Source organism: Tiliqua scincoides, chromosome 2 (genome assembly GCF_035046505.1).
Source record: "Tiliqua scincoides isolate rTilSci1 chromosome 2, rTilSci1.hap2, whole genome shotgun sequence".
Taxonomy (NCBI): Eukaryota; Metazoa; Chordata; class Lepidosauria; order Squamata; family Scincidae; genus Tiliqua; species Tiliqua scincoides.
Window position 1 is genome coordinate 122,817,315 of NC_089822.1, and position 21,217 is coordinate 122,838,531.

General features: G+C 45.4%; 1 protein-coding gene across 2 annotated transcripts in view; it reads left to right on the top strand.

The window, feature by feature from the left end:
- PPP1R1A (protein phosphatase 1 regulatory inhibitor subunit 1A) overlaps nt 1-21,217 on the top strand; it is an 83,352-nt gene that overhangs the window by 25,380 nt on the left and 36,755 nt on the right. The window lies entirely within an intron of this gene.

Here is a 21,217-nt window from a genome sequence, read left to right on the forward strand (position 1 = left end):
TCAGAAGTATATCACCTTTGAAACAAGAAACTTCATTTAGCCAGAATGATTAACAGCCACTGATATACGTAGCCACCATTAATTTCTCTAATCTTGTTTTGAAAACATCTAAGCCGGTGACGATTGCCACTTCTTTTGTCAGTGAGTTCCACAGATCAATTGTGCGTTGTGTGGGAGAAATATGGTGTCGTGAAATTCTGCATTTCCCACCCCACACTGCCAGTGGGGAAATATGGGGCATTCTGATATGATGATATGAGCTGAATTATTCTAGATGCTATTGGGGGGGAGGACCAGACATGTGGGCTGGTTATGTAGGCCACTGCGTGCATTTAGGACCACCACATCTAGCTTAGCTGTCAGAAATCTGGCAGGAATGCACAGTTCAGCAAACAGAGATTCTTGGCCAAAAAAAATTTTTTTCTTTACAAAGACTTCTTTTCCCTATGGAGGTGTGTAAAAAGGGAACTCTGCCAATGTTACTATTGCTACGTGAATAGTGAGAAGGAAGACGATAAGAGTGTTTTGTATGCCTCTCACGTGGGGGATCTCATTTCTGCCCCATGGGAGAAAGCGGTGGAGGCTTTAATTTGTTTGTTTTTGAATGGGTGATTATTATATTGGAGAGCTGATTAGGCTGAATTTGTTTAAATAATTATATCAGCCTTTTTTTGTGACGATTGCATCTAATTTGGAGTTGCATCTATATTGGGGGGGGGGGGTTTGACTCTCAGGGCTGCCAGTTTCCTATCCCTGTCTTATGACCCTGACTCTTTACAGGGGAGTTTCTCTCCCAGGGTTAATAGCCAGTGCTTGAATAACAGGGGAGCAGAGGGGGCCTAGCACAATTACCTTTTGTGATGGTAAGGGCCCCTCTACCTACTCCCCCAATTCATTCATTAAGGGCCCCTCTACCTACTCCCCCAATAATTCAAACTCTGCTAATGACATCTTCGCGGATGATTTTTCAAATACCCCCTCTTCATCCACTGCAGTCCCAATTCAGGTTCAGACCCCAGTAGTGCAATCCTGTGCACATATACTCAGAAGCAAGTCCCACTGTCTTCAATAGGGCTTACTCCCAGGAAAGTGCGCATAGTATTGCAGCCTTAGTCAATCCTTTCATTGAAAAAGATGGTAGCACAAATGACAAACTTAGCATCGCATCTGGTTTGACCCTTACTTTTAAGTTGTACTCTTATTCTGATACAACTCTTGTGTTGACAAGCAACCTTTGAACCCACTTCTGATGCCGGGTCCGATATGGTCTCAGGCTGTCAGCTTCCATCTTCCCTGTCACGCATGTGCGCACAGTGAAGAGAACTCCGGCAGTCTAGCAGCTCTGGCGCCCCTGTTGTGATGATGGGCCTCCATGGTAATTGCCAATCAATGTCGGAAAAGGGTCTAAAAATAGCAACAAATCTCAGCAGCAACACCACATTCCACTTGCCAAATGGGCTTGTTGCAGCTCTAGAATAGAGATGCATCAGAGAGTGGGGGAGACAGGGATAGAAAGGCAAGGTTATCACAGCAGCATGACTCCCTCCTCATGATAGAAAGATAAGGTGTTGAGGGCTCTCTGATTCTATCCCAGACTTGAAGAGCATAGTCAGGTATAATTGCAGGAGCGGAGTGTGTGTGTTCCAGTTTCATGAACACACTGTTCAAGCATGGAATTTTCACTTTAAACCTGGGATTCTGCATAAAGAGCATCACCTTTTCTTCTTTGTTTCAAGTGCCAGTTCAAGTTACTAGACCTTAAGGGTGCAGTCCTAACCCACTTTCCAGCACCAACGAAAGGGCTATGCAACTCCAAGGTAACATTCCCTTACTTTGAGGAGGCCTCCATGAATGCCACCCACCTGCAGGATGCAGCACATGCCCCACTACGACAGCTATGCCAGTGTTGAAAAGTTGGTTAGGATTTGGGCCTCAGATGGTTTAAAAACAAAAAAACCGGTGACACCTCAAAGCCGGCAATAGGTGAGGGATGACCCACGCAGGATCTCCAGTGGTCAGGGAGCTGGCCTTTAATGCCCTGTGTCGCAATTTTCCTTTCTGTATTTATACAGACGGACTTTGATACGTGTTGACATCTGGATGACTTGGGCAGGCTGCAGAATTCAACCTTTCATGCTGCAGAACTTGTGACTTCAATTTATTTAAGCACCGAGCAATCACATTTGTGAATATAAAGTAGAAACGGGTCCTTAGTTCAACACTGAAGGCCCCATCAAAGCACAGTTCAATTGCATATTGAGTTGCCTGCAATTAGCACTAATTTTGCCTATGATTTTTCATGAATCTAGCAGGCAGAGGAGAAGAATAGTAGCTTAGTGGTAGTTTGCATGCTTCCAGTCTCTGTAATTTCTACTGATCTCTTGTTACAGGACCCAGGAGAGTGCATGTTAATCAGGGTTGACGGTACTGAGGGAGATGAGTCCAGTCTAGCCATCTGACTCAGCGTCTCATGTCCGTTCACATAATCTTTGCATCGTTGGTGTGGCTACAGTGCACATCTTTTCTCATTAGCTCTGTCAGGTGTGAGGCCTGTCTGTCAATCCCCCAAATCATTTTGATGTCTGGACTTAAAAGGAAACATTGATAGCCCTGCAGTTAGTGGGTGTACCGGGGACAAGTGACCATTGCTTTAGAACAAGGAGCTGAGTGCTGTGAGCGTCTGTCAACTGTAAGAGAAGTTGCTGGTTGAAGTTGGGGGGGGGGAGCTTTAGGGCGCAATCCTTGCCAATCCTTTCCAGCACTAGCCTAGCGATGCCAATGGGACATGTGCTGCTTCCTGCAGTTGGGTGTCGCTCACAGAGGCCTCCTCAAAGTAAGGGAATGTTTGTTCCCTTACCCCAGAGCTGCATTGCCCTTAAGTCAGTGCTGGAAAGCACTGACATAAGGGGTTAGGATTGCGCCTTTAGTCAAAGTGGACCGGAATTGGGAGTGTAGCACTACCATGTCTGTCTGTGCTGTTCTTGCCTTTAGATTGAGCCCTAAACTGTCTAAAGACACAGTCCTATTGTGCCTCTGCGCTAATGGAGTGAGTGGTCCACTGGTCAAAACTATTTTAAATGTGCCATAAAGCACATTGCAACAGCACAGGAGTTAGTAGTGCTAGTGGGAAAGCCTGTGCTGTCCCCAGGTAGGACCCAGCTTGCATCAAAGCAGGTAAGCTCTGCGCCAAGACATGGAGGGGCAGAGGAAGGGTGGGAGAGGGGTGGAACAGAGTGGGGATGGGCAGATCAGGTCATGGGAGTGGGCGGGATCAGCAGCAGCGCGCACTGTATCCTATCCCCTTTCTCGAGCCAGATCTTCCGGCATAAATTCACTTGGATTTGTACCAGTGATTTATCAGGTACAAGTAGATGTTTGGGGGACAAACATCCCCTTACCTTGAGGAGACTTCCAGACTGCAAAATTCTCTTGCCAGATACAGCTTAAGCCATGCTGGCCCCACTGCATTGGCGCAGGGAGGTTAGGTAGCATTGGGCTATGTGTCATGCACACCTATGTGCCTCCCTTCTGCATGGCATTTTTTTCTTTTTCTTTACCAAGCTTAGAGCTATAAGAGCACACTGGTACCCACTTTTCCACTCTGGTACCCACAACTTGGGCCTCTGTGCTGGGGAAAATCCTCCTGGCTCCCTCTTCATGGGAGCTTCATTGTACCTCCTCCTCCATCGAACTTCCTTCCGATCCCTTCTTATAATTCAACCTTTCTGTGACACCTTTGACGTTAGCGAAAATCATGGAGGTTTGCCCTGTTTATGTCTGCCTCCATCCTCTCCCTTATGTCATTGCCCAGATTGTAAGTCCCTCAGGGCAGGGAGCTGCCATCTCTCATTCCTTGTAATGGGGATGGCAGTATATAAATTAATAACTGTTTTTTTGTTCTCAAGGGTGTTTGCTATTTTTTGTTCGTTGCTGGCAATATTTATTTAGACAGTGCTGCTTTTGCTGCACTGTTCACTGTTTCACTGTGTTGCTGCACTGTTTCACTGTTCACTGTTTCACTGTTCAGTGTTCATGGGTTTTTAATATCTATTATGTGCTGCGCGTCCCTTTGAGCAGTGTTGGTAAGGAGAAACACGGCTCCCAAATGTTATGAATATTGGACTCAGAGGGCTGAGCACACATAGTTTCTCCTTTCAAGAGTTTATTTTTATTTACAGTACTTAGAAGATTTAATAGCCTGCCCTTCTGCTGAAAATAAAACCTCCAGGACAACTTACAGTACATCAGCTAAAACGTTAATAGAAACAACTACTAAAAATAGCAGGGTGGCATTACAAAAAAAGATGTCATTCTCTGGTCTTCAAAATAAATAAATAAATAAAGTAGTGCTTGCGGGGTATTATAAAGCCATTGCCTGATACCACAAAGACAAGACCGTGTGCCCGGTCTGCTAGTCTGAGGGGAGGGTTCCAGAACTGAGGCACCACCACCAAGGAGACCCTGTTGCTGGCTGCCTCTAGCTCACTTCAGAAGATGTGGGCATGGGGTACCCCAGCCATTATGTCAGCTGAAGGGCGCACTGCAGACAGCAGTTTGGAGCAGGTGGCAAACTAGCATGCATGCTTTGGCCACATCCTTTGGCTGGCCCCATGTTCCGGCAACCACCCCATCTCCTCCTTGGTTGCTCTCTAGGCAATTTAGTGGGGGGAGAGGTATCTCGCCACAACCTCCAGAGTCACCACTTCTGTATGGTTGGGAGCAGAGAGGCTCTGCTTCCAGGATCCTCCCCACCACCAGTTTTGAAGAAGCAGGGCTTGAGGGAGACAAGGGCAGCAGTAATGGATGGGTGCTGAATGGGGCATGAGGTGTTGGCTGGACTCAACTGCTGGTGCTGAGGGGAGCTGGCTGGCACTCATGCTGCAGCACATTGGTGAAGCCAGCTGAACATGGCATCATCTTGGACCATCCCTAATGGGGGCAAACAAACAAGGGTTTCTGAAAGGTGCCCTGGAACTTGGCCAGTCCATGTGGGAGTAGACAATCCTCTCACCTGGATTCTAGAAAGAGGGGGTAGCAATTAGTGCACTCGCTATAACTATGCCACAGATTCCCCTTGAGCATCTAAACACAAGGCCAGATCTAATAACACCCTTACATTGAATACCATTTTCTTTAAAGGGCGCTAATCCAAAACAGGCTGAACATCAACTCCCAGGTCAGCGGGGTGATCTGGACTAGTCTTGTCTGGATAGGCTTAATTTTGTTTCCTTCTATCCAGACCATTGCTGATCCTAGTCATCTGTACATCCCATCCACAGCATTACCTGCATCACTTAGGCTGCAATCCTAACCACACTTTCCTGAGAGTACATTGAACAAAATAGGACTTACTTCTGAGTAGACCTGACTAGGATTGTGCCCTCAGTGCTAGCAGAAAGAGCCGGGCATTGTTGGCATACTGATGACATTACACTCCAAACTACTGGATGATCTCATTCAGCAGCTTCACGTAGATGTTAGTTTGGAAGACCAGACTAGATCCCTGTGGGACACCATAGCACAAGTGCCATAGAGAAGAGCAGTAGTTTCACAGCTAGGTAGGAATGGAACCTACCATTCCTACCTAGGAATGGAACCTACCTAGGAATGGAACCTACCATTCCAAAGGGGCTCCATCTGTCATCTTGGAAAGACTTGGTATACTATTGAGAGGGACACCATTGTTGATGGTGCCAGATTTCCAGAAGGATTAGCAGAGTTATACTCCCCTTGTTGTTCTCCCGATTTGCACCCCTCATTTCAACCTAGGCAGTTCTTGCAAGAATTGCAGGGAGTCTTGACTCCCATGATAATCTTGTGCATATGATCCAACCAGAAGCACGTTGTGACCCAGTGGTGGTTTCTGTTTCTTCTTTCTTTTGCTATAGGTGCAGTGGTGAAAATGGATAGCATTGAGCAGGCATTAAAAAAAGTTAAGGGGTAAATTAACTCAATTTCATAATTCAGTTTATAGTATCAGAGAAACATGATGAGAGTTCTGTCAAAACAATCTGTGGCTGTCACTAAAAATAGGAAAAACAGGCATTTTGAAATCCTATTTTTTAAATCTTTTTTTTTCATAAATTAGTGTAACTTTATACGCTAGAAATTCAGGGCTTTCTAAACTGTTTCAATTTCGACAATGCGAATTGCCAATACTTGGGAAACAATGATTTGCATTTGGTGGACAAACTAGACTCAGAAACTAGGGTTTGAAGTGGATTTGAATGCCGTGGTTAATGCTAGTTATTTGTTTGGTATGATAGCTCAATAGACAAGCTGTTCTAGTTACAAGTCTCACTCCAGTAGTATTTATTATGCATTATAGAAAGAAACAACAACCAAATATGAGAAAAAACAAACTTGGTTGTTGTTGGGTGTTGGTGAACACCCAGAACGTTGTGCCATGTCATCTTTGCTGTGCGTGTTGTAGGTTTGCCGTCACTGGTCTGTAGAAATTCCCATGCTTTTTTCCCTATCTGCCTTTGTATTCTGTGTGATTGAGTTCATGTAACTCCCCTACCTTTGTTTAGGTATACCGTATTAACAGACTCAGATCCCAGTCCTGTGCATGTCTACTTAGAAATAAATCCCACAGTAGTCAATGGAGCTTGCTCCCAGGTAAGTGTGGCTAGGATTGCAGCTTCAGCTGCTCCCCGTTTTAGTGGTATTTGCCAAGTATTGCTATGAAGTCTTTTGAGAACACTGTAAAGCATTGCTAGCTGGTTGGCAACCTTCAGTCTCGAAAGACTATGGTACAAGCCTACAGCACCCGGTATTCCCAAGCAGTCTCCCATCCAAGTACTAACCAGGCCTGACCCTACTTAGCTTCCGAGATCCGACAAGATTGGGCATGTGCAGGGTAACAGTTGCTAGCTACTGTTGAACATAAGAACAGCCCCACTGGATCAGGCCATAGGCCCATCTAGTCCAGCTTCCTGTATCTCACAGCGGCCCACCAAATGCCCCAGGGAGCACACCAGATAACAAGAGACCTCATCCTGGTGCCCTCCCTTGCATCTGGCATTCTGACATAGCCCATAGCCCATGTTGTGCCGCTTATGCCTTTTTCCTGGGTTTTATCTATCACTCGGGCCTCTTTCCCTCCCCTCAAATGTTAGCTCTTATGCAGAGTGTGATCACTGGACATTTCCTGGAAATTTCTGCAATTAGATCTGCTTAATCATCCTGGTCACAGAGAGAAGCTGATTAAAGGATCGAGCACAAAGCCTGGTTAACACTTGCAGCGGGATATGGTGGTAGAATCCTCAAGTGGTAGATTATGGCACTTGAAGCTGCAGGGGGAAAATGGATTTTTGATAGCTTGCTACATTAATAAGCCATTTCTGCCCAGTTGGCAACCTTCAGTCTCGAAAGACTATGGTATCGCGCTCTGAAAGGTGGTTCTGGAACAGCGTCTAGTGTGGCTGAAAAGGCCGATTCGGGAGTGACAATCCCTTCCACACTGGGAGCAAGTGCAGTCTGTCCCTGGCCTGTCTCCCTGGCTATGGGCCTTCCTTCTTTGCCTCTTAGCCTCAGACTGTTGGCCAAGTGTCTCTTCAAACTGGGAAAGGCCATGTTGCACAGCCTGCCTCCAAGCGGGCCGCTCAGAGGCCAGGGTTTCCCACTTGTTGAGGTCCACTCCTAAGGCCTTCAGATCCCTCTTGCAGATGTCCTTGTATCGCAGCTGTGGTCTACCTGTAGGGCACTTTCCTTGCACGAGTTCTCCATAGAGGAGATCCTTTGGGATCCGGCCATCATCCATTCTCACGACATGACCGAGCCAACGCAGGCGTCTCTGTTTCAGTAGTGCATACATGCTAGGGATTCCAGTACATTCCAGGACTGTGTTGTTTGGAACTTTGTCCTGCCAGGTGATGCCGAGAATACGTCGGAGGCAGCGCATGTGGAAAGCATTCAGTTTCCTCTCCTGTTGTGAGTGAAGAGTCCATGACTCGCTGCAGTACAGAAGTGTACTCAGGACGAAAGCTCTGTAGACCTGGATCTTGGTATGTTCCGTCAGCTTCTTGTTGGACCAGACTCTCTTTGTGAGTCTGGAAAATGTGGTAGCTGCTTTACCGATGCGTTTGTTTAGCTCGGTATCAAGAGAAAGAGTGTCGGAGATCGTTGAGCCAAGGTACACAAAGTCATGGACAACCTCCAGTTCATGCGCATTTCTGCCCAGCATTGCATATATGCAACAGGGACCAAATGTGCACTCCTGTGGGCTGGGTAAAAAAGGGTTAAGAAAAATATCTGCAAGTAGAAAATTAGCACAGCAGTGAGGCAGCTAGCCTAGAATTCTTCTTCTTAATATACTAGTTTCTTCATTGCTGGAAATTTAGGTTTATTTACATGGAGGAGCGTTCAGGGCTGCTATTCTACAGCCTGGAGTGGCCCAGTCCATTTTACTACCTCAGGATTTTGGCACCTTAGGGCCCAATCCTATCCAACTTTCCAAAGCTGATGCAAGGGAACAAATGTTCCCTTACCTTGAGGATACCTTTATGACTGCTCCCCCATGGTAGGATGAAGTGAATGCCCAATTGGCACAACTGCATCGGCGCTGAAAAGTTGGATAGGATTGGGTCCTTATTTGACTGCAGATGTGTAGAGTGGACATAAACAAGGGGAGCCAAGATGGTATAGTGGTTTGGGAATTGGATTTAGACCTGAAAGATCAGGTTCAGATCCCCACTCAGCCATGAAGTTTCCTGGGTGACCTTGGGCCAGTCACTCTCTCTCAGCCTTGCCAACCTCACAGGGTTGTTGTGGGAACAAAAGAAGGGAAAGAATTATATATACAACCCTTAGCTCCTTAAAGGATGGGCAGTGTAAAAATGTGAAAATAATAGTAATAATCCCAGCATGGAGGCATAAATAGTAATTGTTTTATTGTTTTTTTAATGTATAACCCACTTTGTAAGTAGTCTAAATAATAATGGTTTTTAAGGGTATCTTCCTATCACATCTATTTGGGGGCTGACCTTGCTGTACCATTAAACAGTGATGGAACAGGGAAGACCAACAACATGATAAACTTAGGCTGCAGTCCTAACCACACTTCCCTGAGAGTAAACCCCATTGAACAAAATAGGACTTCTGAGTAGACCTGGTTAGGATTGCGCCCTTAGTGACATCCAGCTGAGCAATGTGATTGAAGACTGGCATATACTCCAACTGCCCTGCCCTGTCCTGTCCCACTTTTTTTTTTATATAGCTAGGAACTAATATCTGTCCCTAGTAAAACATTGCCCCTGTTTTGACTTGTAGGGGAGATATTGGAGATGTCCTTATAAAGCGCATGCACACTGGAATTCTTCAGATTTCAGCCCCCTCTCCTGGGTTGCTGGTTGGCCTGGTGGCTGGCTGCAGGTCAGAGCTGTCACACACAGACCGGAAAGTAGCCAGTTTTAGCCCAGTTGCAGAAGTGTTAGAAGCTGCACCTTATGGGGATGAGGCCATAGCTCAGTGTTGGAGCATTTATCTGTAGAAAGTTCCAGGTTCAGTCCTCAGCATCTCCAGCTAGAAGAAAGATCCCTGTCTGAAGCCTTAAAGAACTGCTGCCACTTGGTATAGACTTGATTAGGTACAGCAACTGTTACCCTGCGCATGCCAGATCTCATCTGATCTCAGAAGCTAAGCAAGGTCAGGCTTGGTTAGTATTTGGATGGGAGACCGCTTGGGAATCCTGGGTGCTGTAGGGTTATACCATAGTCTTTCGAGACTGAAGATTGCCAACCATTAGGTAGAAAGTATCCTCACATTGGGGTGGGGGGACAGACATATACAGTGCAAGTGCACTGCTTCTCTGCCATCTATCTCCTAGCCACCCATCCAAGGAAGGAATGTTGCTAACTGTGTTTGAATTGGAAGCTCTACTACATGCACAGTCAGATTCGTTATACAACAGAAAAGTTAAGAGAGTGTTCCATTTAAAACAAAAACACAAAACACAAAAACATGTTGCTTTGTGAACCGGTGCAGGACAGGCAACTGCAGAGCAAATAAATAAAAACTACAGCATGCAAAGAAGCAACAGATGTGGGGGAGGGGGGAGAGAGATTTGTTTCTGGCTCAAACACTTAGGATGAGGAAAAGATGCTACAGAGACTACACAAGGGTCCCCCCTTTTCATATGTGAAGAGCTGGCATTCCTAGCATAATCTGCATTCAGACTACTTAGAAACCATAAGCCCTGCAGCAGGATGACTGAAACAAGTTTCAGCTCAAATTAATCCCTGATTTTTGACTTGGAGTGGGAGGAAGGGGCAAGGAGTGGATCCATTCCATCAAGTTCAGTGGCCTGATTGACAGGCACAGATTGAAGCAGACCTATAGATGCCATCAATGAGTAGGGGTTACCAGCATGATCCCCTCCAGATCAGAGACCCTCCTTGGAAATGAGTTGCATGATATCTTAATATAGAGAGTTGGACAATTGGTTCTTATAGCCCTTTATTTATTTTGCCTGGCAGCAACTCTCCAGGGTTACAAACAGGATGGGGTAGGGTTTTCCAGATGCGCTATTCGAGATCTTCTCTTGATGTGAAGATACTGATGTGAATTTAACCAGGGACCTTCGGTTTGCACCAGAAGCATTCTACTACTGCAGCCTCCCACAGTTCACACTTTGTGCAAAGATGTAGATTTGATTAAAAGTGTTTCACTACATTGTCAAATTAACAGTCCCCAATTTTACCTCTCTCATTTCATAGCCTACTGATCCCAGTCTGCACAACTCTGTGTGTGTGTGTGTATGTGTGTTGCAGCCCACTGCGGATGCATCTCATGAAGTGGATTGTGGTCCACAAAAGCTTATGCTGGAAATAAATGGATAGTCTCTAAAGTGCAGCAACACCCTCTGTGTTTTTTCAGATCACATCAAGCAGGACTCTAAATGCTTAATGAACTGTTGCACTTTCTTACACATAGGACTGTGTGTCTTCTGTGTAAGTAGGCACATGCTCTTATGATACTGGACATCCTGAGTCCTTCAACTTGGTGTTTTGTTTTCCTGCATGCAGGATGACCAAATTCCAGAAGGGAGATGATGCTTGGTCCTTTAAGAGCACTGAAGTCAAAATATTCTGTGGCCAGCATAGCTCCTTGCCCTTCCCTGTGATAAGCAAACCAGTACAAATTATGCAAAGGCATTATTGCAGAATAAATTGTGAACAAAGAAGAAATGCACAAACTAATTCAATGCGCATAACTTATAGAGGGTGTAGAATTCAGCTTGCGTTGGGTGCCAGACTTGGAAACCCTGGCTTTTATATTCTGGAGCAGGGGTGTCCAAAGTTTTTGGCAGGAGGGCCACATCAGCTCTCTGACACTGTGTCGGGGGCCGGGGAAAAAAAAGAATTAATTTACATTTAAAATTTGAATAAATTTACATAAGTTTACATAAATGAATATATTAAAGATGAATTTATATGAATGAATGAATGAAGGTCTTGCAATAGCTCAAGGCCTATAAAAGGCCTTGTACAAAGCAAGGCTGGCCTTTCCTTTGCTGCCACTACTGCATCACAGATGTGAAAGAGCAAGCAGTGAAGGGAGCCCTCATTCCACAGCTCACGCGAGAGGTCAAACAGTCGCCCTCATGCTGAGAGAAGTTGCGTTGGGCCAGTGCAGGCTTCAACAAATCTCCGGAGGGCCAGAGGCTCATTGGAGACTGGGGGCTCCCTGAGGGCCACATTGAGAGGCCTCGAGGGCCGCAAGTGGCCCCCGGGCCGGGGTTTGGGCACCCCTGTGGAGCATGCACAGCCCCGTCTCAGCCCCCCTCCCCCCAATGTGGGCTGTAGCTCTAGATCTGACTCCACATTAAAGGAATTGGAGGACAATGAATGAGAATGAGGCTTTATGTGATTTGCATACTCGACTAACAAGGACCTTAAGAAATCAAGTGGAAACCCACAAATGGAGTTATTTGTAAATTCCCAAGGGCTAGCCATGTTTACTGTTTTTGCTGTAACAAGCTAAATCTTGTGCCACCCTAAAGGTTGACAGATTAGTGCATGGCAACAGCTTCCATGGCACAAGGAGTCTCTTTGGCTTCTCTCCCTCCCCCTTGGGATGTATCAAAAGGCTTTTTCACATATGTGCCCAATTACTCTTGTCATTGATGTACCCTGTGCAGATAAATATGGGTGTCAAAGGCCATCTCTTAAGTGTCTGTGAAAGTTTCTAGGTTCCTGACCCTGCAGAGTTAATTGATTCAGATGCAGAAGTGGGGAGAAAGGGTTGCATGTCGAAAAAGGCCAGTTTACTTTAGTGTGTGTTTGCGCATGGGAGAGAGCCAAAAAGGGAATGGTTTAAAAGTAGAATCAAGTTCAGCAGATAAGAGCTTTCAGAGCTTTTTTCAGTGTGCGAAAGCAATATAATCTTTGCCTAAAATAATTAAACAAAAAAGTCTTCTTGTGTAGTCACCTGCTGAGACTTAGGTAGATTTACACATGTTTTTGCCCGAGTGAATACTGGCAAATCCTTGGTAGTGGCTAACTGAGACGCTGGGTAATCAGGACATAGTCATTGCTGTGCTCAGCTCCTCACCCTTGCTTTGATTGACTGAAGCTATGTAAACAATCCTAATGTTGCATCATTTAGTTAAGTCCCCCAAACCTGCTGTTCTTGGTGCATAATTCTTATTTATGTGTTTAAGGTACATTCTGCCCTAAACTTCCTGTCCTTGGCTTCTCCTTAACCCCCCCCCCCCCGTGCAAGTTCTACCACACTCACAAAACTCCACATTCTTTGAAAACCTGGATCTCTAAACCACAATATATTAAACCAAGTGAGAAATTCATGCAAAGTGTCGTTCAATTTCTGTAACATATACTGTCCGAAGAATGAATCTGGGCTACCTTGGTCCAGAATTTCTGTGTGTTTTGGCACTGTCTGTGACACAGTTCTGCATTGGGCCAGATAAGCCATCTGTTTTCCTTTGTGTGCTTGGATAACATAGGGCTGAGCTCCTACCAAAGAGATTTCCAAGAACTGGATTGTTAAGATGCTAGGAACATCCTTGGCTTCTGAACTCAAAAATAACGTCAGCAAGAAAGCAAGATGAGTAGGAAGGAGGAGCAGTGTGCAAGGGGTGGATCAGCTATCTTGCTCATACACCCAGCATGCAGATGCCACCCCTGTTTCCCCCAGGCAAGACGGGAGGGATGCAGGCTGGGGCGTTTGGACACACACACACCCCCCACTAGGAGCAGGCTGGCTTCTTCCTTCCCAAGCAGAGGAAAGCGCTGCACTGCCTGAACTTACTTTGAAGCCTGCCAGAAGTGCACCCTGTGCTGATGAGATGCAGCACCTCCGCACTCTTCTCTCCTCCAGCCTTGACCAATCCCAGGATGCCCAGGGCGAGGGGCACACTGGGAAATGTAGTCCTTGGGGCGAATTTGCACACAGAGAGAGCTCCGATGAGATGCAGCACCTCTGTCTGCCCAACCAGCCTTCTCTCCCACCTCCCCCCAGCATGTTTCACAGCCCCCCCAGCCTCACGCTGCCCCACCCACCTCGTACACAGCTGCAGAAAAGCAGCAAGTCAGCAGGCAGCACGTGCAGCTGAGCAGAGCAGCCTCTCTCCCCGAGATGCCTGGTGACACCCCTGGAGGCTAGCCACGCCTCACTAGGGAGGCGGGACGCACAGATTAAATACGTCAGGACTAATGCATTATTTGTGAACCTATTAGGCTTTTCTGGCACTAGTTTCTCCTTTTGTGCATCAGCGTCCTTTAGCTTACCAATTTAATTCTAATAGGCCACCTTGTGGAAGCAGAGCCCTCTTTCTTAATTTTTCCTTTAATTTTTCTTTATGTGGCACAAGTAAAGTGAGGAGCTAAGAGAGAGCCTCTAGTGGAAGGCAACACCCCCATTTTTCTGTTGCAGCTGTATTTTGCAGGTTGCTCCTTTGGCCAGGATGAAACCCAATCCCATGTCCCTTTTTTGGACCTTGCATTACTGAAGTGGCTGTAAGGAAAATGACACCAGTGGAAAGGCTAAGGCTTCCTTGGCTCATGGTGTTGTAAGCCACTCTTTGGAGAGGGAAGAAGCAAGGGAGTTTATTCATAGCACATCTTCGCCTTGTCCAAGCAACGGGTTGACGCAGGGCAGCCCTACTGGTCTGGTTTGTGCTATAAACGCACCGCTGTGGCACAAAAGTGAAGACTTGGTGGACAGATAGCATTGCGTACAGGCAATATGGGTGAGGGGACCTTGCAGTATTATGCAGACATATGACTCTCCATGACATTGAAGTGCAATTGCTGCACCCAACTCCTCCCTTTGTGCTTTGAACAGTGACAAGGAAATCCTGCTGCTTGGGGTGGGGTGGGGAATAAGAAACACACACCCAGCCAACTGAACACCCAGCTGCCAGGGGTGAGCCAGTAGCAATGGGATGGAAGGGGATATGTACAGCAGCAACAACTTTGACAGCAACCTGCCAAATGACAGGTTATGTGGATGGCATGTTTTTCCCTAGAGTGGCTTGTTTTTCTTTACTTGAAAGCAGGTGGGGCAGGGCAGGTGCGGTTCTGGATTTGGACACTGACATGGGGGGGGAGGATGAGGAGGGTTATCTTTGTCATGGTTCTGATCCAAATCAACCCTCCGTGTCTGCTATGAATGGACAAAAAATGAAGCAGGTCCGATCTCATCTGATCTCGGAAGCTAAGCAGGGTCAGGCCTGGTTAGTACTTGGATGGGAGACCGCCTGGGAATACCAGGTGCTGTAGGCTTATACCATAGTCTTTTGAGACTGAAGGTTGCCAACCAGCCAGGGTCATGCATGATGTGAGCCTGATTCCTTGGGCACATCACCAAGCCAAGTGCTCACTTGCTACGACTGGCAGCAGCTGTCCAAGAATGTCCCCCAGTCTTGCCGAAGAACCTTGTAACCAGAGGTACCAGGGATGGAACCCGGAGCTTTCTGCATGCAAATTAGGTGCTCTGCCGCTGGGTCGCAGCCCTCTCTCCTTATTTCAGAATAAGGGAGTTGCAATCCTAGAAAATTCTCCCTATGGCATCCAGGTAAAGTGCAAAGTGTAGGCAAAATGCATTCTGAAGGAACAATGTGACTGGCAAGTTAAGAAATGTGCATTTTCATCTTTCTGTTCTGACCTTTCTGTATTTACCCCATCCATTTCTGTCATTTCCTCTTGGACTTACAGGTCTGTGCGTCTTTCTTTCCACAATTTCACTGTACACCGATCGTAGTGGGGAGAAGAAGCACTTCTAACACTTTCCTTTAAAAATGGTAGTATCCGTGTTACACTCTCTTTCCATGTTATACTCTCTTTTTACTAGGGACATACTGATCTTTTTTTTTTCTTATTTCTGTGGGTTTTTCCACTGTTCCACCCCCTGGTGTCTCATGTTTATAGAAATTCCATGGAGCATTCTGGAGCTGATACAGCTTCAATGCAACCTCAAGACAAGGGAGCAGATGTTACCTTGAGAAAGCCTCCATGATTGCCCCCCCCCCCCGCATCACAAGATGCAATGCATGCCCCATTGGCACAGTTGTGTCAGTGCTGGAACATTGGATAGGAATGAGTCCTGTTGCTGTTTGCAGTTCAGAGCTTAAGGGATATATTGCACAGTGTAGTGCCCATGCAATGGACAGAAAGAGCTCAGTGACACCAACAAGACTGAGAAAACTGTTCACTGTAGAGGTGAAACATTCTTTGTTAATTTCACCTCTGCAGTAAAGGAACTTTTGACGTAGAGCAGGGGTACCCAAACCCCGGCCCTGGGGCCACATGCGGCCCTTGAGGCCTCTCAATGCGGCCCTCAGGAAGCCCCCAGTCTCCAATGAGCCTCTGGCCCTCCAGAAATTTATTGGAGCCAGCACTGGCCCTATGCAACTGCTCGCAGCGTGAGGACGACTGTTTGACCTCTCACATGAGCTGTGGGATGAGGGCTCTCTCCACTTCTTGCTGTTTCACGTCTGTGATGCAGTAGCGGCAGCAAAGGAAAGGCCAGCCTTGCTTTGTGCAAGGCCTTTTATAGGCCTTGAGCTATTGCAAGACCTTCATTCATTCATATAAGTTTGTCTTTAATATATTCATTTATGTAAACTTGTGTAAATTTATTCAAATTTTAAATGTAAATTGTTTCTTTTTTCCCCAGCCCCCCCCCCCCGACAGAGTGTCAGAGAGATGATGTGGCCCTCCTGCCAAAAACTTGGACACCCCTGACGTAGAGATTAGTTGACTAATTTATCAATCTTGCCCTTGCTTTTTGCAGCCTTTGTACACAGAACTCTGAATTGGTGCAAAATGTTGCATATCCAATTGCATCTATTTCCACACACCCCTTCTCCTGGGCAGCATCCCCAAGAGATCTACAAATTACATATTTTTTTCCCTGATGGAAAGTAAGTCAGACACAATAAGAGGGCATAGGAAGAACCTAGGATCCTCATCTGCACTAGAAGAACTATAATAACCACAGGAAACTTAGCCTGGCAAATTACTGCATTATCCTTTTTATTATAGGTTTTGTTTTCATTTATTGATCAGCTGCCACAGGAACCCTTACGGTCTGACTGGCAGGATACAGATGCTTAGATTGATACAGGAGCATCTATCTGTATATTTAAGTATTTCTGTGCTGCCTTTCCTCCCCAGAAGATGACCTCAAGGCAGCTTGTATTAAGATACGGCTCTTCCTCCTCCTATCCCACAAAGGCATTGGATGGCAGTTGGTGGTTCTCTGTGAGGGAGAGGAGCAAACCCTTTACATCTTTAAAAAGCAAGCAGGCAGTGCTGGCAATGGTAATCCCTGCCCTGCTGGTCTTTCTTCGCCTCCTCCCTGCCACAGAGGCAGTTGGTGGCTCTCTGGTGTGGAGTGCAGCATGTGTGCTTCTTTGCTCTTGAGGATATTTGCATTGCAGTACAGTCCATAGTAAGCATATAAAGTATCAATACAATAATCCAATTTAACCAGCACATCAACCACCATCTAATAATTAAAATTAGCTGTATGAAAGCCTTATTAGAGCAAAGTCTAATAATAATAATAATAATAATAATAATAATAATATAATAGTTATTAATCACATTTTTATACCGTCCTTCCTCCAAGGAGCTCAAGGTGGAGTATATAGTTCCATTCCTCTCTCTATCCTCACAACAACCTTGTGAGGTAGGTGAGGCTGAGTGACTAGCCCAGGGTCACCCAGGAAGCTTCATGGCAGAACAGGGATTTGAACCTGGTTATTCCAGGTCTTTACAACTCCTGAACCACATCACAATCCTGACTTTCATATTATCTAATATCTATTAATACTATACACGTGATCATCGCTTAGCGATGTTCCGATCAATGACGGACTGCACATGTAACAGTCTGTCGCTGATTCCTGTCCCCTGAGGACTTCCCTGGGCCTCAGAATGCCTTATAAGGTGTAAAAACGTCACTTCCGGTTTCCCTCTGGAAACCGAAACTTGCAATTTTTCAGACTTTTTGGCCATTCTGAGTGCCATAGAGGCCACGGGCGGATGCCTGTGGGCTCAGAAAAGCATCCAAAGGCAAGGGGAGCGTGGCTCCCCTTGGCTTCAGAGGCTTTCCGCAGGTGACGTCATTTACCGATGACATCACCTGATGACAGGCATGTGAGAACGCATGCCTATCATTAAGTGACACACACCTGTCACTTTATAATATTTTTGCACTTTACACTTTACTAGATATTTACTAATATCTAAAGTACCTGCAATTGTATAAGTACCTATCCAAAAATAAGCTGAAGCAATCCATGCCTGCAGGTGTACAGGGATTCTGACAAGTGCAAGGAACACAAATGAAGAGGATTTGCTGTCAGTTTTCGACTCCCTAAGAGAATTAGAATAAGGGCCAAATTGCACATCATGTTAAATGTGTCACTGAGTTGAGAACAAGCTGAATGAGGAGATTATAGAGAAAACAGCAAGGAAAGGTGAAGCACAGTAAGATCATGGAGAGACATGAAAGTGAGGAGGAAGCTGGCAGGTCTCTCTGAGTCAAAAGTTCCAAAAAATGTGACATTACTAAAAATTTAATTTGGTACAGGGTTTGCCGGCAGGATCTCAATGGATGTGATGCTCATGTGGAGAAAGATGTCCTATGAAATGGTTTTTATCTTCTCATCTTTTTTCTGAAGAAGACTCCACAGTGGAAGGAAGTAGGCAGAAACATTTGGGACTCTGTGACCTTAAATCAGGAATTGATTTTAGTGGGAGTGGTTTCTGCGGAGGGTAGCAAAAGTGATGAGCAGTCTGGAAACCAAGGAACAGTGAAAGCAAGGAATGGAACTTGGTTTGTCAAGAAAAGAGAAAACTAAAGGGAGGTATGATAGGTGTTTGTTATCTGAAGGGCTGTCATGCAGGAAAAGGGGAGGGCTTACTCTTGTGGCTCCTGAAGGCAAGTCTAGAATCAATGAGCTGCCAGTACATGGAAGCAGATTTAGGCTCAATGCAAGGAAGAATTTCCTAACTGTAAGAGCTCTCTGGAACTGAAAGGAAAGGCCTGGATGGCCACCTGCTAGGAATGATGTAGCTGTTGCCTACATTGAGCAGAGGGTTGAACTAGATGATCTCTAAGATTACCACCATCCCTAACATTCTATAAATAATAGGCTGCATCTTGTCTTGTCAGTGCTTTTTTGCTCTTTAGTTAATTATTAGGGTGAGTACATTCTTCACTGCTGTGGGTACCCTCATGGGAAGCAACCTGCCCACATCTTTGAACACTACTTAATGTGCATCAGGGAGCTCCAGCCTGATTGCAGGGCCATCGCTGGGGGGGGCCAGGGGGGTTGCCCCCCCCGAGCCAGCAGTTTGCCCCCCCTGGCATTTTTTCCACACTTGTCATGTAAATGTAGTTGAATGTCCTCCAGTTTAGCTCCTGTTCCTTGAGAGCTCAGCCCCTCCCTGCAGGCAGCCTCCTCCAATCAGCTCAGGCTGCTGAGGCTTAGTAACTCACCTTAGGGGCCAATCATAGCGACCTGCTGATAGTCACAGGACACCAGAGAGGCAGGCATGAAAAAGCTTGGAGGGAATGTGCTCAGTGCCTTCAATCACCTTCCTGGGAGCTGAGTGGCAGTGCAGGCACTTTGCAGGACCCTGGAGGCTGCTGCTGAGTGACTCTGGCATCATTTGGGGGTGAGCAGGCAGGAGATTTTGGATGGACCATTTCTGCTGTTTGGGTCAGATAGGGCCTTTCTCTTTGGGGGGGGGGGAGAGAAAAGCATGGCTCTGGCATCTGAGATTTTGGATGGGGCATTTCTGCTGTTTGGGTCTGGTAGGGCCTTTCTCTTTTTTTTTTGGGGGGGGGAGAGGAAAGCAAGGGTGTAGCCTCTAAGATTTTGAATCTTTCCTAGAGATCTCAGAGTTTTTTTCATGGTTATTGGATATATACACCACCAAAGAAACAGACATTTATTCTGAATAACCTGAGTGCAAAAGAATTAGTGTTGAAATCTTCCAACATGGACCGTTTTGTTGTCAGAACAAACCGAGCTTCAAACTTGTGCAATCAAGAAACTTTGGAAACAACAGGTGGAGACAAGAGATATCATTGCTTCTGCTAGCACCAGTAAGGCAATTAATGAGAAGATTCCTGATGATTTAGCACGAGTAGGAGAGCCTATTAAGCAAATTAAACTTGGTAAATATCCAAAGAACAAAGATGGCAGATCATTCAGATCAGAGTGGTTTCAACATTTTAAGTGGTTGGAATATTCTTCAAAACTAGATGCTGCGTTTTGCTATCCGTGTCATCAATGTGTTCCATTTACTAAAGAGCCAGCTTACATAAAAAAGGGAGTTAGCAGTTGGAAGGCTGCATTGGATAAAACTAAATCAGGATTTTTCAAGCATGCTTCATCTGAGACCCACATGCAGGCTAAGTTAATGTGGTCTGAAAGAAACCAAAGAACTGATTCAAACACATCTATTTCAACTCTAATTAATGACCGCTTTGTGAACTTTTTGTTGGACAGCGGTATATAAATACTGTTAATAATAATAATAATAATAATGACAATGTGCTTGAAAAACATAGGTATTACATTTCAAGCATTGTTGAAATCATTCAGTTTCTTATAGCTAATGAGCTTCCAATGAGGGGAATATACAGCACTGAAGAACATGTGGAGGAAAGTTTATTTAAAAACCTTTTCAAATATACCCTCAAAGAGGACCCAAAACTAGCTGAATCTTATGAAATTATTCCAAAGAATGCCACTTAGCAATCCCCAGAAATCCAAAATGAAATACCGCAGACACCTGCCTATAAGTCGACCCCACAGATAAGTCGAGGGCAGGTTTTGAGCCACTAATCATGGAATTTTCTATGACCCTCAGATAAGTCTAAACTTAGGGGGGTGTCTGACTATAGTTTTGTCTGATTTTACTGGAGGCCAGATCCTGAAAAATAACCTACCACTAATTGTAACCTAAGAACTGTAGTCTCTAATTTATTAAAAACAGTAAAAGATCATAAGATACATTTTTATTCTTTTTTAAATTCTAAATTTTGTAAGAGAAAAAGGTGTTTACCACCTTTTTGTAAACACTGTCAGAGTAAGTGCACTTTACATACCAGTAAAACAGTGGTTCCCAACCTGGTATTCACGTACTCCCAGGGACACTCAACAGGACCTTTAGGGGTAATTGAAAAAGAGTGAAATAATGGCAGAGAAAGGCAGGCCGTGCTCCAGAATGCCTTGCAAGGCAGGAATGCCTTGCAAGGACCAGCAAGGCAGGAAGGGAGGTAGCTAGCTGACTGTGAAAGCCCCACCAATAGCTAGTTTTTGGTCATCAATTCATCTATGAACCGGTGATTGAAAACCATCACAGTAAAAAAGCTGAAACATAATATGGAAAGTGATCAGTCACCCAGAATTTCTCAGCACACTTCTGGTGCAAAACAGTGCAAAGGCAGAGTCTTCTGTTCTTCAAACAGATGAAAGGGGAAAATATGTGATGAATACATGAAGTGTGATGAATACATGAAGCTTTCATATGGAGGAGATGAAGGCTTGTATTATTAATTACAAACATTTTGCTAATATGAAGGGTACAGTTTATGGAAATGGGCTGCCAAGGGATATGCAAGTGAAAAAGGTTGGGAACCACCATGAATCAAATCCACCTTTAAGGTGTCTGGTGTTTTAAGCCAGAAACTCTACATACAGGGTATAACACATAACTAGGAGTGTGCA